This window comes from Phacochoerus africanus, chromosome 13, assembly GCF_016906955.1.
Source record: "Phacochoerus africanus isolate WHEZ1 chromosome 13, ROS_Pafr_v1, whole genome shotgun sequence".
In the NCBI taxonomy this organism is placed as follows: domain Eukaryota; kingdom Metazoa; phylum Chordata; class Mammalia; order Artiodactyla; family Suidae; genus Phacochoerus; species Phacochoerus africanus.
Window position 1 is genome coordinate 43,952,379 of NC_062556.1, and position 13,569 is coordinate 43,965,947.

Sequence of the window (13,569 nt, forward strand, 5' to 3'; positions counted from 1 at the left end):
TTTATCTCTAGCATTCAGGAGTGAAAGGTTCCAAGTGATAGACTGATACTAGGCAAAGTTTGAAATGCTTTAATTGAAACAAGGCAAATTACTTTCTTATTTAGATACGAACTACAGAGCATTTCTGATTACTTTTATTTATGAGCTGCCAATATTTGAACATATGCAAAGTTTGAATTGTTTCCCATTTGCCCTAGACTTTAAAAAACATAATTCCTTTTCTTAATGTGCCAACCTTCGGGGCAAGGAGTTGTAATGAACACCTCCCAGTCACACAGAATTACAATGTTCTTTATCTCGCCCAGTACTGGAAGGAAAAAAAAAAAAAACTTCCAAAGGTTTGGAATCCTGAAACCTGTAAACAAAATCTGTGGAGCAGATAAAATTTTAAATGGCACAATGCAATTAAAGCTGAATTCAATTTGAGCACACCCTGTCCATCTGTCAGATGGAAACAAAAGCCGAGGAGCTCCATTATTGCTGAATCCCTGCTCTTGTTAATTTGCTTGCTGAGAGATTTCAATTTCTAGGAAGTGCACAAATTAGTGTTCAGTCAGGGCTAGATCCTCAGTAAGTATAAGCAGATGGTGGAAATCAGCCCTAATCAAGTGGCCAAAGCCTTTTTTTTCTGTCTGATTAAAGCATTTTAATCCTTTCAGATTGTCTGCTTTTTTAACAAATATTCACCATCCTTTATTTTTCTTATATTCCAGGATAGATTTAAATTTAGCCTCTGCACATGAGAGGAAAAACAACTTAAGAAATATAGCTCTCAGCATCTGAATTTAAAGCAGTGGCCAACTGGATTCGTGAATTCATTTCATGCCTTTTTTCCTATTATATGTTAAATAATTGTTTGAATCATTATTAATTTATATGCAAATATAAATAAGACATATTTAATCTGTCTTGGTGGAATTAAATTACTGAAAGACAAAAGAGTTAGAAAAATGTTCAGCATTAACATTAAAGCTAGCCAAAACCGAGGACAACCAGAAAATATAACATCTATGTATAAATCTCTCATAGAAAAAGTAGGAAAAGATTTTATTTTTACATTAATACAATCTAATGAAAACATGAAATTTTAGTAAGAAGATATATTGAAATCAAACCAATGAAGATCTAATAACTAAAGAACTGAAGTCTTTGCAAATATTGAAAACAAAAATTAATTAGGAATAAAAGCTATATAATTGTTTTCAGAATATGAGATACACACTCTTAAAATGTAAAACGGCTATAACCGTTAGAAGTTATGCTACAAGTTTGGTTTACTAAAGGCTCACATACAGATTTACAAGCCAAGAAATAAATGAAGGCAAAAATTTTAAAAATATGCAGAGAAGCAGTATTAATTGCAATTTAACTGTGTGTTTAAGCAAACAGTTGGCAAAAACAAAGTCCTTCTGCCTCCAACATCTATCCAGGGTATATGCAAAATAAACCTTTCCAATTATATGAAAAATGTTTGTGATAATTACTTGGCGATAGAATTTCAAGGTAAGTTCTCACATACAATTTTGAAAGCTCTCTTAAACTCAGACACACCAATGAGAAATATTTATGGGGAAAAACATAATTGCTCCATATCAAAAAATATTTTTGAACAAGATGAAACTTTTCGTTAAAAATTTGTATGATTTCTGATATGCTGAATATTTGTAAGATGCCTGGTAGGGCTTTAACATCCTGTTTAGCAATGTTGTTACACAACCTGCTTCTTAACAAACACCCTATCTAACAGTTTGGTGAAATTTTACAAGTGTTTATGTATATTTTTTATATGTTTAACTAGGATAATTACTAAAAAACTGGAGTTTTCATTTCCCTCTTGAACGTTTTCAGTTTCTATTTACAAATTTTGACTGAAATACATCCTATATGCCAAATCTTTATATGGCAACAAATTGGTGCATTTGCCTATGATTTTAAATATGCAGATTTTCCAAGTTTAAAGACTGTAACTACCATACATAAGGATTAAGGGTTTGTTACATGTACTTTTATACTATTCTTAAAATTCTCACTCCAAAATAAATCGTAGGCCAAAAGCCTTCAAACCCACTGGACATTCATGTCACGGAGAGTTTTAGAGTTTTTCCACCATTTGTAAACATGGAATCAGGCTCAAATCAGCTTTCTCAAAAAGAAAGTATTTCCTTTCTATTCCTTCCTTGCATTCACTATCTAATAGTGTAATTCAGTAGTGAAAACCTTGCTCACATCTCAACACCCTCTCTTTAAAACCAGCCTTAAAATGTTAGATCCCTCTAGATTCTTAGGCATTAGTGACTTTACCTATTTGTGCCTAGAACTGAGTACTTGGCAATACACATTTGCAAAACATATTTAGATACTAAGCTGAGAAGATTACAACATGAGCAGGAGGAATAGAGTGACTGCTATACACCCATTTTTGTTTAATATGCTACTATGAGCAGGTGTAGAAGAAGATGTTCAAGAAATCCATGCCCTTCATCTTCATTCTTTCATCACTGTCACCACTCGAGTTCTGGAATCGTAACTTTTGCCTGGGTTACTTCATAACCTCCTATTTGGCCTCCCTACCTCTTTAGAGATTCCTTCTGTCAACAAAATAAGCCTTGTTTGCCAATCTTACCTAGGTTCTTGATGTGATGGCCTTAGCCAATGTTCAAAGCTCCTCTTCCAACTAAATCTTATCACTCACTGGCATGGTATCACATATGCCTTCTACTCTCAATGCCCTGACTTTGCTCACCAAGTTCCCTCCATCTTGGAATGCCATTGCAATTTGGCTTCAACTGCCAGAGTACCCCCCCCCCGCAAAGCTTTTCTCAATTTCTACTAACTTCATAAACCCTTCTCCTCCATCACAGACTAGAATTGGTGTCTCTTCACTTTTTGTTCCATTATCTTCTTCTTCTTCTTTTTATTTTTATTTTTATTTTTGATATATCTAGTTACAGCATCCTGACTTAACGTTATACCCAATTATTCACATAAGTATTTATCTTATCTTCTCTATCACATAGGAAGTCTCTTGTCTGTTGGTTTATTGCTTGGTTTTGTTTTCTCTGGAACGCAGTAAAGTACCTTCCATGTTATAGAGCTTCACTCTCAATAGAGGCGCCACTAGCTGGGTGTCTATCCAAATTAACAGTGGGGAAAACTAACTAAAATTTAAAATTCGGTTCCTCAGTTGCACTTGCCACATATCAGGCATTCAACAGCCCCATGTGGCCAGTGGCTATCAAACTGAACAGTGCAGGCATGGACCATTTTCAGCATTAAAGAAAGTTCTAACAGACAGCACCACTGTAGAGACTCGATTCAAATTTATATTTAATTATCATCAAAGTGCCATAAGAATAGGAATCAAGGTGGGAATCTTGAAGGTGAATTTCTTGATAGTTTGTAGAAAAGGCTAATGTATCTCAGGGAGGTTTTGGTAAGCTCAGAGCATCCAACAGTTGCTCTTTCCAGCGTATTAAAAACTACCCCAATGAGGCCAGGACAATTTTCTGATACTTCATATATAATTAATAGTGGTTAAGGAAATTTATATGGCAACTGTTTTGCAGAACCTTTAATTCACACTTTCAATATTTAAAAAGGCTGCTGTCACGGCTGGTAGGAATAAAATTAAACCCACCAGCTGTGGTTTATTTTTTGAGAAAAACACATAACATTTTATTTCTGCTTTGTCTGTCATCCTTGTAAATGTCAGAAATACAGAATCGAAAAGTACTGAATACCCTAGTTTACCATTGGAGCCTTCTGAAAATATATTTTTTTTAATTAGATGAATATATTAGATGAAAATCTCTTGGGAGATTTTTGTTTCTTTGGATAGTGATATAAAGCACACTGTTCTCATATTTGTTTCAGAAAAGAAATGTTATAATATAATCCAATTGGATACTTTGTTATTTTTCTATTCTTTTCTTTGTGAGACTTTTCATCTGAAAATGACAGAAGAAAATTTTTAAGAGAGATAAAATTTTCAATTCTTCCCTTTATTAGAATTTTGAGACCATTCTAAGAAACGTCATCCTAGTTTATTTAAAATTGACCAGGTGTTTAGCCATAAAGGTCAAGAGTATTTTGCTTAGACTTCATCATAGTTTTCATGAGACATTCTAGACTCACAGTACTGAATTATAATTACTTTTGATCTATGGCATTGATGTTACACACTGGAATAATAGAGCTTACTTGTCAAAAAATTCACCTGGAACATAAGATAATACAGTCTGACAATTTAATTTTTTCCATTATTTTTAACCAGGAAAATTTTTATTCTATTTTTTTCATGTTTTTGCCTTGTAAGCAATCAGCCATTGGTAATTACCCTAAGTATAAAGACTTAAGCACAAAAACTTAGGCATTACCTGTTACATATCAGCACTTGTTAATGTCATTCTAATCAAAATAAAATTATTTAAATCTAAGTAGTATTACATATTATGAAGAATTTCCTGATCAGATTTCTGAAAGCTCACTATTAGCTCACAATACTATTAACTATTCTTGGTCTGCTTGCCTGCAGAAATTTCCTTTACTAACCTGTATTGATATTGTTACTCTCCTCTACTGAGTCTAAAATCTCCATGAGGAGAGTGGTTTATACCAAAAAGGTAGAATCCTTCCAAAATTTCATGACCTTTTCATTAACATCCCACAACTAGTAAATTTCTTCCATCAATTGAAACATCAAAAAGTCGACATAAGTTTACACATAGTATAGGAAATATGGAGAGAAAACCATCATGACTGCCCAGGACATAAGGGAAGTAGAAGGTGCAAATATGACAACTCCAGGGCCGAGTTGGGTTCTAGGAAAGAGTTGCAGGAAGGCACAAGAGAGGCACTTATTGCATTTTGCAGTTTTGCCTAAGGCAGATTCTGCTTTTGCAGAACAATATGAACAAGGTAAATCAGTATCCTTATACTAAGTATGTTTAATATGTACACTAAATTAACAATAGTCTATTCAAATGGTAGGTTTATATTTTTTAAAAAAACATAACAACATGCCAATAAAATTATTTGCTAATGTATTTATAGCTCAGAACTGTAGCTTCAGTGAGATTAAAATAAATAGTGGAACCTCATGTTTGCCAGTTCATTCCCACTTTCAGCACCCCTGTCATTTTGTAATGCTCTGCCAGTATTTATCACAGATTGCGAAACAGAAAAAAAAAAGTCCCTGAATATGTAAAAATAGCAGCTGTTATTTGCCATTAACAATCGGGCAACTTCATAAATCTTTACACACTCAGAGAGAAAACAGAAGTGTGAGGTTTTTAATATTGGTCAAAGTAAATTTTTACTGTCTTAAAGCCAAAAAATACTTTAAATGTGTAACCTATTATTCCTTTTGATTATAAATATTTCTGAAAATGTAAGCCTAATAGTTCATCTTTGGTCACTATATAACATGGATGCTAATATCAACAGCAGGTGATCAAACGTTCTACAAATCAACAGATAAAATAAAAAATATTTCTAAAAAAATCAATCCACATCCCAATTTTTACTCCTGTCCAAATAATTTGGCAATATCTCACAGTGCCAGATTTTCTAGGTCTCAACTGACACTGCTTTGGTAAATGAATCTTAAAATATCCTTATCATGTCTAACCTTGATGATAACCATTGTCTCCTGAGTGCTCTTCCTAATGCTAACATTGTCCCCATCAAATAATGTTGCCAGAGTAATTTATGCAGTCTAAAAAAAAAAAAACAAAAAAAAACCCTGAATCATACAACTTCCCTGCTTAGTATCCTGACATGTAGATCTTCCATGATCTGACCATTACTGTATCTCTGATATCATCCAACCTTGGACCAATAGACAATCTTGGGCCCACTACATAAACCTATAACAAGCAGGGCTCAAACTGCTTTTGCTCATATTTCTACACCTTTTTTGTGGGGGGGGGGACATGTTTCTTACAGCTTTACACAGATATTTCCAGATTTTTTTAGGAATTAATTTCAATTCTATTTCATATTTATAATAACCTTATTAATATGCTGGTTCTAGAAAGTCTCCAAGATTTTTTGTTGTTATTATTCCACAAACCTGTTTCTGTGACCCCAACTTTCATTATTGCCCAGAATTATCCATTTTATGGTCTCCCTTGATCAAATTAAACATCTGTTGGCAGAATTCCTGCTTTACTTTTGCTATGGTTAAAGCTCTAAACAAATTGCCTAGTAGTTTGCAAAGAACTTTCATAATTTTTATAAACACAAAAGTAATCAAAAGAGAAATAGAAGCATCTTTGGAGGCACTAATGTAATCTATTTCTGCATCCTTCATAGAGGTGATTTTAATTTAACATCATAAGATATAAAATATCATGTTCCCTATTCTGTCAAGGTCATTTGGCCACTGATTTCAAAGGAATCGATGTTTTGGAGCAGTCTGACATCTTGCTTGTATGTCTTAAGCAAGGCTTAGTCAATATAACAGGAAGAATCATTAGTTATTCAAGGTAAAACTTACGAAAAATGCGACCAAGACACTTTGACCTTCTCTGAATCAGGAAATGCTCTGTGCATCTTTATGCTCTTTTAAATATAATTTGTCTAAACTGTCTAAAGTAAATCAAAAACTATCACTCAACCCTCTTAGTAAAAAGGGTAAATTTTAATTGCAGAACTTAAAACCTCACAATTAAAAGCAGTGCTGCTACTTAAAGCCAGCACAAACACAAGAATGAACACTGATGCATACAAATTAGATTTCTTAACATATTTATCATTCTGAAGGATACTCTAAAGCATAGACCATTTATATGCTTTAACTGTTTTCATAAGGAAGAAATAAAATGGATGATTGTTACAGTTTTATAAAGTTTTGTCATTTATGTTCTTAGTAATAACTTTATGACTGTCAAAATCCTTTACCTGATGAGATATTCATCATATACCTTACACAGGAAACAGAGATAAAAAGAAAAAAAAAAACCTTTACCCTGTAAAATGTACTTGGAAATCTTTAAAATTAATATGCGCAAGCTTAAGATTATATTGAAAATCATGCTAACTAACTAAGGAAATGCAAGAAAATAGTCTACCCAATATATAAGGAGAATAATATAAGAAGAAAAAGATGAATATTATTATTCCTAAATATATAGTAACTACAATTTTCTGTTTTTTCCAAACAAAGGTGTACTGACTGCCTTTTACGTGGGACACCGTCTTGTTTAATAACAACTTTATAATAAAACCTATGTGCTCAAATGAATGTAATTCTTCAGTAGACAAACTAATGGGATGTATAGATATGGGAAATACAGCAGGAGGGAGAATAAGTGTATGGTAATATTATAATTAAGTATTAACTAATATGTAGATCCTAATGTTATAAAAAGCTAAAGAGGAAGGACACAGATTTAACCACCCACTTTTTTTTTTTTTTAATGGCTGCACATGCACCATATGGAAGTTCCCAGGCCAGGGACTGAATTCCAACTGCAGCTTCATCTGTATCACACCTGTAGCAATGCCAGATCCTTTAACCCACAGCACCAGGCTGGTGATCAAACCCATATCACCATAGCAACCTGAGCCTCTGCAGTTGGATTTTTACCCCACTGTACCATAGAGGGAACTCCAACCAACTCATCATCTTGTGTTTGGAATCCTCAGAGAAAGAAGCTGAGAAAAGAGTACTAAGGATTAGGCAGTTTTCTAGTATTCAAGAAAATCATACTAGAAAATACTCTGAGAATACAGTGGGGAGGGGGTGAATTGGGGTGGAAGGTATAAAGAGAGAACAGAGTCACCATGATTGAAAGAAAAACAACACACAGGATTGGTGAAAAGAGAAGTTAACCTGAAGACCAACTTTGCTAATTCCACAATTTTGCAGAGGTTAACAATATCTAATATAAAAACAAACAACATTTACCAAGAGCCTATTAAATACCAGGGACTGTACTAAATACTAAATACTTATTTAACACTCACAAAAACATTATAATTTAGAAAGAGTTAATCTACTTACAGATGAGAGAAAGGCTAGAGGGCACGGAAGGGACTAAGATTTGAATTTAGGTTTACCTAATGTTCAAATCTATGTCCTTCCTATCATACTATACTTTTCAATAAAAGAAAAGTCCATTCAAGTGAACATATTTTATCATATGTAACCACCAGTGTGTAGACTTTAGCAGGAATAATACACTTTAGTAGACTAGTGGGTATCTACAACAAATCACTGGATTTATGGGGAATTCTGTATAGCATGAGTATTTTATGAAAGCGCTTCACTCCCAAAGAATTCATTAATTAAGTCACAAGTTATAAAAGCATTGACAAGATATAATGTGGAATCGGGTGACTTTTTTTTTATTTTGAATAGGAAGAAAAATACTATGAATTTGCCTGTAGAAATGGTAGAGAAAAGATAAATTGATTGCTCTAATCTTTTAGCACAATCATAACTAAAAGCTCGTATAGCTTCGACTTCATTATTTTTAACAAAATTCACTACGTTACAGTTACTTGTGGAGTAGAAAGTACCATAAATAATTTAAATTAAACTACACTTGTCAAAATAAATGAACAAGTAGGTTTTATGATGCAGTACATTTTATGATGCCCTTGATTCTTTAATTTGTGTGTTTTGCTTAGTTGCTAATTCCCAAAATACTATAATCTGCAATGACTCTTGTACTCATTAGTATAGATAACCAATGCCCCAGCTCAACAAGAAAATCAGTGTCAAGAAGCATTCTACTGAATCAAAATGTCTTTTCAAGAACATCTTGTGAATATTTTATAAATATTGGTTTGAAGTAAATAAGAGAAATAGTTTACCTCTTTTCTATTATTCACCAATTACTCCTATCTCACTAATTATTCTTCACCAATTATTCCTATTTTTAGGGATATATCTTGTCTATAGTTGTAGTTATATAGCTACAGCTACAGCTGCACCTACATCTATATCTATCTATATGAAAATCTATGGGGATTGGTGCTAACTATTCTAATCTAAGCTATCTTATTAAAATCACCAAGCAAAGAAGTTTCCTACTAATTTATCAACTTTGTCCCACTGCAGGTAATACTTCAAAATTTGGGTTATGACCTTCTTTGATATTTTATTATGTATATACTCATAAAGGTTTTCTTCAAGACTGGTCTTAGAGGTCTCCAACAAGATCTAGGCAGAATTATCACAGGGCAAATCATTAAAATAGTTTAGATATTTATTTGAAATAATAAAATGCATAATTTATACTATATCAAAGAAGGCTGTAACAGAAAAGTCCGTGTCTGTTGTATCTTACAGATTGATTATAAAAAAAAATCCCTAAGAAAAAAAACGTTTCTTCAAACTCATACAATTTCCAAATCCTAGATTAAGACCATCTGATTTTTTTTTCATCACAACTACATACCAATAGAAATAAAACTTGCTCAGAGAGCTGCATTACCTTCACAGACACTAGTTCACCATTTAATTATTCAACCTCTGACATCTTTTGAGAATATCTAACTTAACACCAAGAAATCAGAGAGGAAATGCTTGGAAAAGTTGTTGAGCATGCTTAGATTTTGAGGGTATCAAACCAGCAGTATCCACCTCATGTTATTCCTTTGTTATTTTACCTGCCATCTTGCTGTAGAGTGCAAGTAACAAAAAGGCAATTGAATCATCCCTTGGCAGGATCCCTTGAACCTCAGTTTCTTCTTCTATAAAATAAGATTAAAAAATCCTCATGTTAAGCACAAATAAGTAAATATTTATTTAAAATATTTTTGGAAACTGGAATTCTACATAAGCAGTTTAAAAATATTTTAAAATGGATTCTTTCATTACAAGTTGATCTTCAGTGTTCATAAGCTAAAGCAGAAAGAACTAAACACATTTTTCCTTTCTCCTCATTCTTAACAAATTTACACATTTGTTCCCTTTCATGCACTTTAAATCTTTCAGAAATTGACTACCAAATTAAGTTGTCCTACAACTATTTAAAACTATGCTCCCAGTACTAATTTCAAGGATCATAGTGCCCTTTCACATAATTTGCTTTTACTCTGAATTTATGATTTATTGATAGATTTCATAATGGATTAAACTCAAGGAATATATATTTAAATATTAGGCAGAAAGCTCTAGTGTTATATGTACTGTAATTTAAAAAAAATGAGTTTCCACTCTTAAGGATATAAATTGAACTACTCATGATCTGTGATCTTCATTTGCCTTTCTCACATAATATATCAGCATCATACATTCTGATGTTACATTCCCATTTCTGTTTGTTGTCTTTCTTAAGAGAAAAAAAAAAAATCTTAGAGCTATGGTGAGTTCCTGCTGTGGTGCAACAGGTTAAGGATCCAGCATTGCTACAATTGAGGCATTGGTTATAGCTATAGCTTACATTCAACATCTGGCCCAGGATCTTCAACATGCCACAGGTGCAGCCAAAAAATAAAAACAAATTAAAAATTTAAAAATTCTAGAGCTACGGAAAAATTCTTCCCACTTATGGCAGTTCTGGTTTATTTAATCAACTTTCACTCTTAAAAGTGTATTGTTCTTATCTTGATGAGTTTAGATGAAAGATGTTAGCTTTATTCCAAAAGTACATAATCTGCTCAGTATTAGAAGACAAGTAAACTGGTGGTTAGAGGCATCAAAATGGTGTCATTTGTACATAAATTAAAGTAAAGTACTTAACCATTTAACTTGGGATTTCTTTTAACAAGAAGAGGCTAAGCCATGGGCCATACACACATACAAAAAAAAAAAAAAAGAAAAAAAAAGAAAAAAAGAAAAAAGCTATGTGAAAAATTGCTTATTCCCTCAGAGGCCTACATCACGTAAATTGGCATTGAGTTATTATCCAATGAAATCACATTTTGGTGCTCCAATTACAATTCCACCTAAGTGCTAAATAACACCACAGTCTGGCAGCCTCATATTGCTTGTCTGTCCTATGCCCACTTCTTTTTAGATGTGAAAACTCACAGGTACTTTTCCATATGATAACTGCCAATCAAAATTATTCCTATAGTTTTTGTATTTGGCTTCTATTAAAATGTTGTCTGATATGCTTAGTTCCTTAAACATATTCAGAATTTTCAAAGATAATGGATTTTACAAGTTAAAATATTTCTTGAGTGCCTAGTATGTTCTAGGCATTGCACTTGCTCATCCCATACATGCCAATCCTAAAAAAATGGATTTTTTTTTTTCCTTTCACAAAGAGAGACTGAACTGAACTTGAAAGTAATCTAAATTTACTGAGTTAGTGATTAAAACTGCCATTTATGGAGCACCTACCAAGAATCAGCTGCTTTACCCAAAATCAGTAAGTCCCTTAATATCACAAAATTTGGCAAGGCAGACATTTGTCAATACTTAGGGCAAAGAAACACAGATCCTGTGAGCTGAGTAACTTGCTTAGGGTCTTATCATGTGATCAAGCCAACAGTCAACCAAAGTGTGTCAGAACCAAGCGCTCACACTCAGCTACAGTTCCATAACTCTCCTGACCCTCATTATCATCTCCACCTTCAGGTACCTTCTCATCTGGTCATGAGTGAGGTTTCCTTTCCTCATTCTGAAGGAAAAGTCACTCCTCCTGCGACTCAAAGACAGTACAACTTAGGAAGGAAAGCACCTACCGTGCTTTAGTATGATTTCATTTGACAACTTCTCATCCACGTCATCTAACAGACTAGGGACTAGTGATGTGCCAGAATAGTCAGGTAGTCTAAAATATACAACATTCAGGAGTTCCCGTCGTGGCGCAGTGGTTAACGAATCCGACTAGGAACCATGAGGTTGCGGGTTCGGTCCCTGCCCTTGCTCAGTGGGTTAAGGATCCGGCGTTGCCATGAGCTGTGGTGTAGGTTGCAGACACGGCTTGGATCCAGCGTTGCTGTGGCTCTGGTGTAGGCTGGTGGCTGCAGCTCCGATTCAACCCCTAGCCTGGGAACCTCCATATGCCGCGGGAGTGGCCCAAGAAATAGCAAAAAAATAAAAAATAAAATACACAACATTCAAAAAGTTCTAGGCACCCCTCATATCAGTATTTAAATGGATGGTCTTTTTAAATCATTAATGTAAAATAACATGCAAATTTGTAATTTTTAGAGTTAGAAGAAACACAAGAGGTAGTCCAACCCAATGATTTCACTTTACAGATAAAGAAACATGAGGCCTCAATAAGTGAAAATATCTATCCAAAGCAATATGGCAAGTCGGGGGCAATATGAATGATGTAATTCAGACTTCAAGCGAGGGACTCTCTGTACCATGGTGCTGTATTCTTCTACCATTTGAGGGCAAAGGATAGAAGTAATGCAAGCAGTAAAATAAGTGGAATATGATTCTGTTGACAAGTGAATTAACTGTGGCCTTATCTGCTAGGAGGAAATAAGCCAGATGAGCCAAATATAAATCTAAAAACTTTTCATCAGTCAATTTCATTATGTGTGCCATAAAATCTACCTTCTCCAAAAAAGGCAGTATAAAAAAGACCTATAGTGCATGGAACTTTCTGCATGTTGCCCACACAGCTTTGCGCAAGTTTATGAATTACACATTTTGCTTAACTTGGCTACACAACCAACCCAAACTGCAGGAATTAAATAAGTTCTTTACATCAATTCACATAAGATATATTATATTGTATTGTTATATTATATTATGTTATGGAAATATATTTGATTCTTCCTTCACACAATTCATTGAAGTAATACTCTGCATATAAGAATGCAGGATTGGAATTCCCGTCGTGGCGCAGTGGTTAATGAATCCGACTAGGAACCATGAGGCTGCAGGTTCAATCCCTGCCCTTGCTCAGTAGGTTAAGGACCCGGTGTTGCTGTGAGCTGTGGTGTAGGTCACAGACGTGGCTCGGATCCCGAGTTGCTGTGGCTCTGGCCTAGGCCGGTGGCTACAGCTCCGATTCGACCCCTCGCCTGGGAACCTCCATATGCGGCGGAGAGGCCCTGGAAAAGGCAAAAGGACAAAAAAAAAAAAAAAGAATTCAGGATTGATATAATAAGAGAATATATGACAGTAAAGAATGCAGTAGCTTACAAAACATTTTTAAATGGGCTTCTATTAATAACAGTGGTAAAAACCTGGCATCAAACAAGTTGCGTATAATTCAATAAAAGTAAAATTTTAAAACACTGAAGGACTGAAATTAGATTGTAATGGACTCTGGATTAAATCAATGCAATTAAGAATATGATGAAGTATCCAGTTATCTGTTTTCTGAGCCTTTGAAAAGTGGAAATATTAATGGAACTGTACAAGAAATGAGTGCTGACTAGATTAATTGCCATAGCAATTGTCATATTATAAATATGTTATTTGTGACAATTATACATCAGTATAATGCACAGACTGTCATATTACTTGAACAAATCTTTAGGTTCCGAATAAAGATCAGCAAGCATTTCTTCATTTCTAGCATTATTACAAATTTAGAACATTTTAAAGGAGAAACACGAAATTCTGCATAAATATAGCACATGTTTTTAAAAGTTTACCAGCATTTCACCTAATAAGTTGGGGGAAATTAAGCAGTAAAA

The 13,569-nt window shown here is 33.9% G+C and overlaps 1 protein-coding gene across 1 annotated transcript in view; it reads right to left on the bottom strand.

Moving 5' to 3' along the window:
- The window catches only part of DACH1 (dachshund family transcription factor 1), a 423,135-nt gene that overhangs the window by 357,480 nt on the left and 52,086 nt on the right, over positions 1-13,569 (bottom strand). The window lies entirely within an intron of this gene.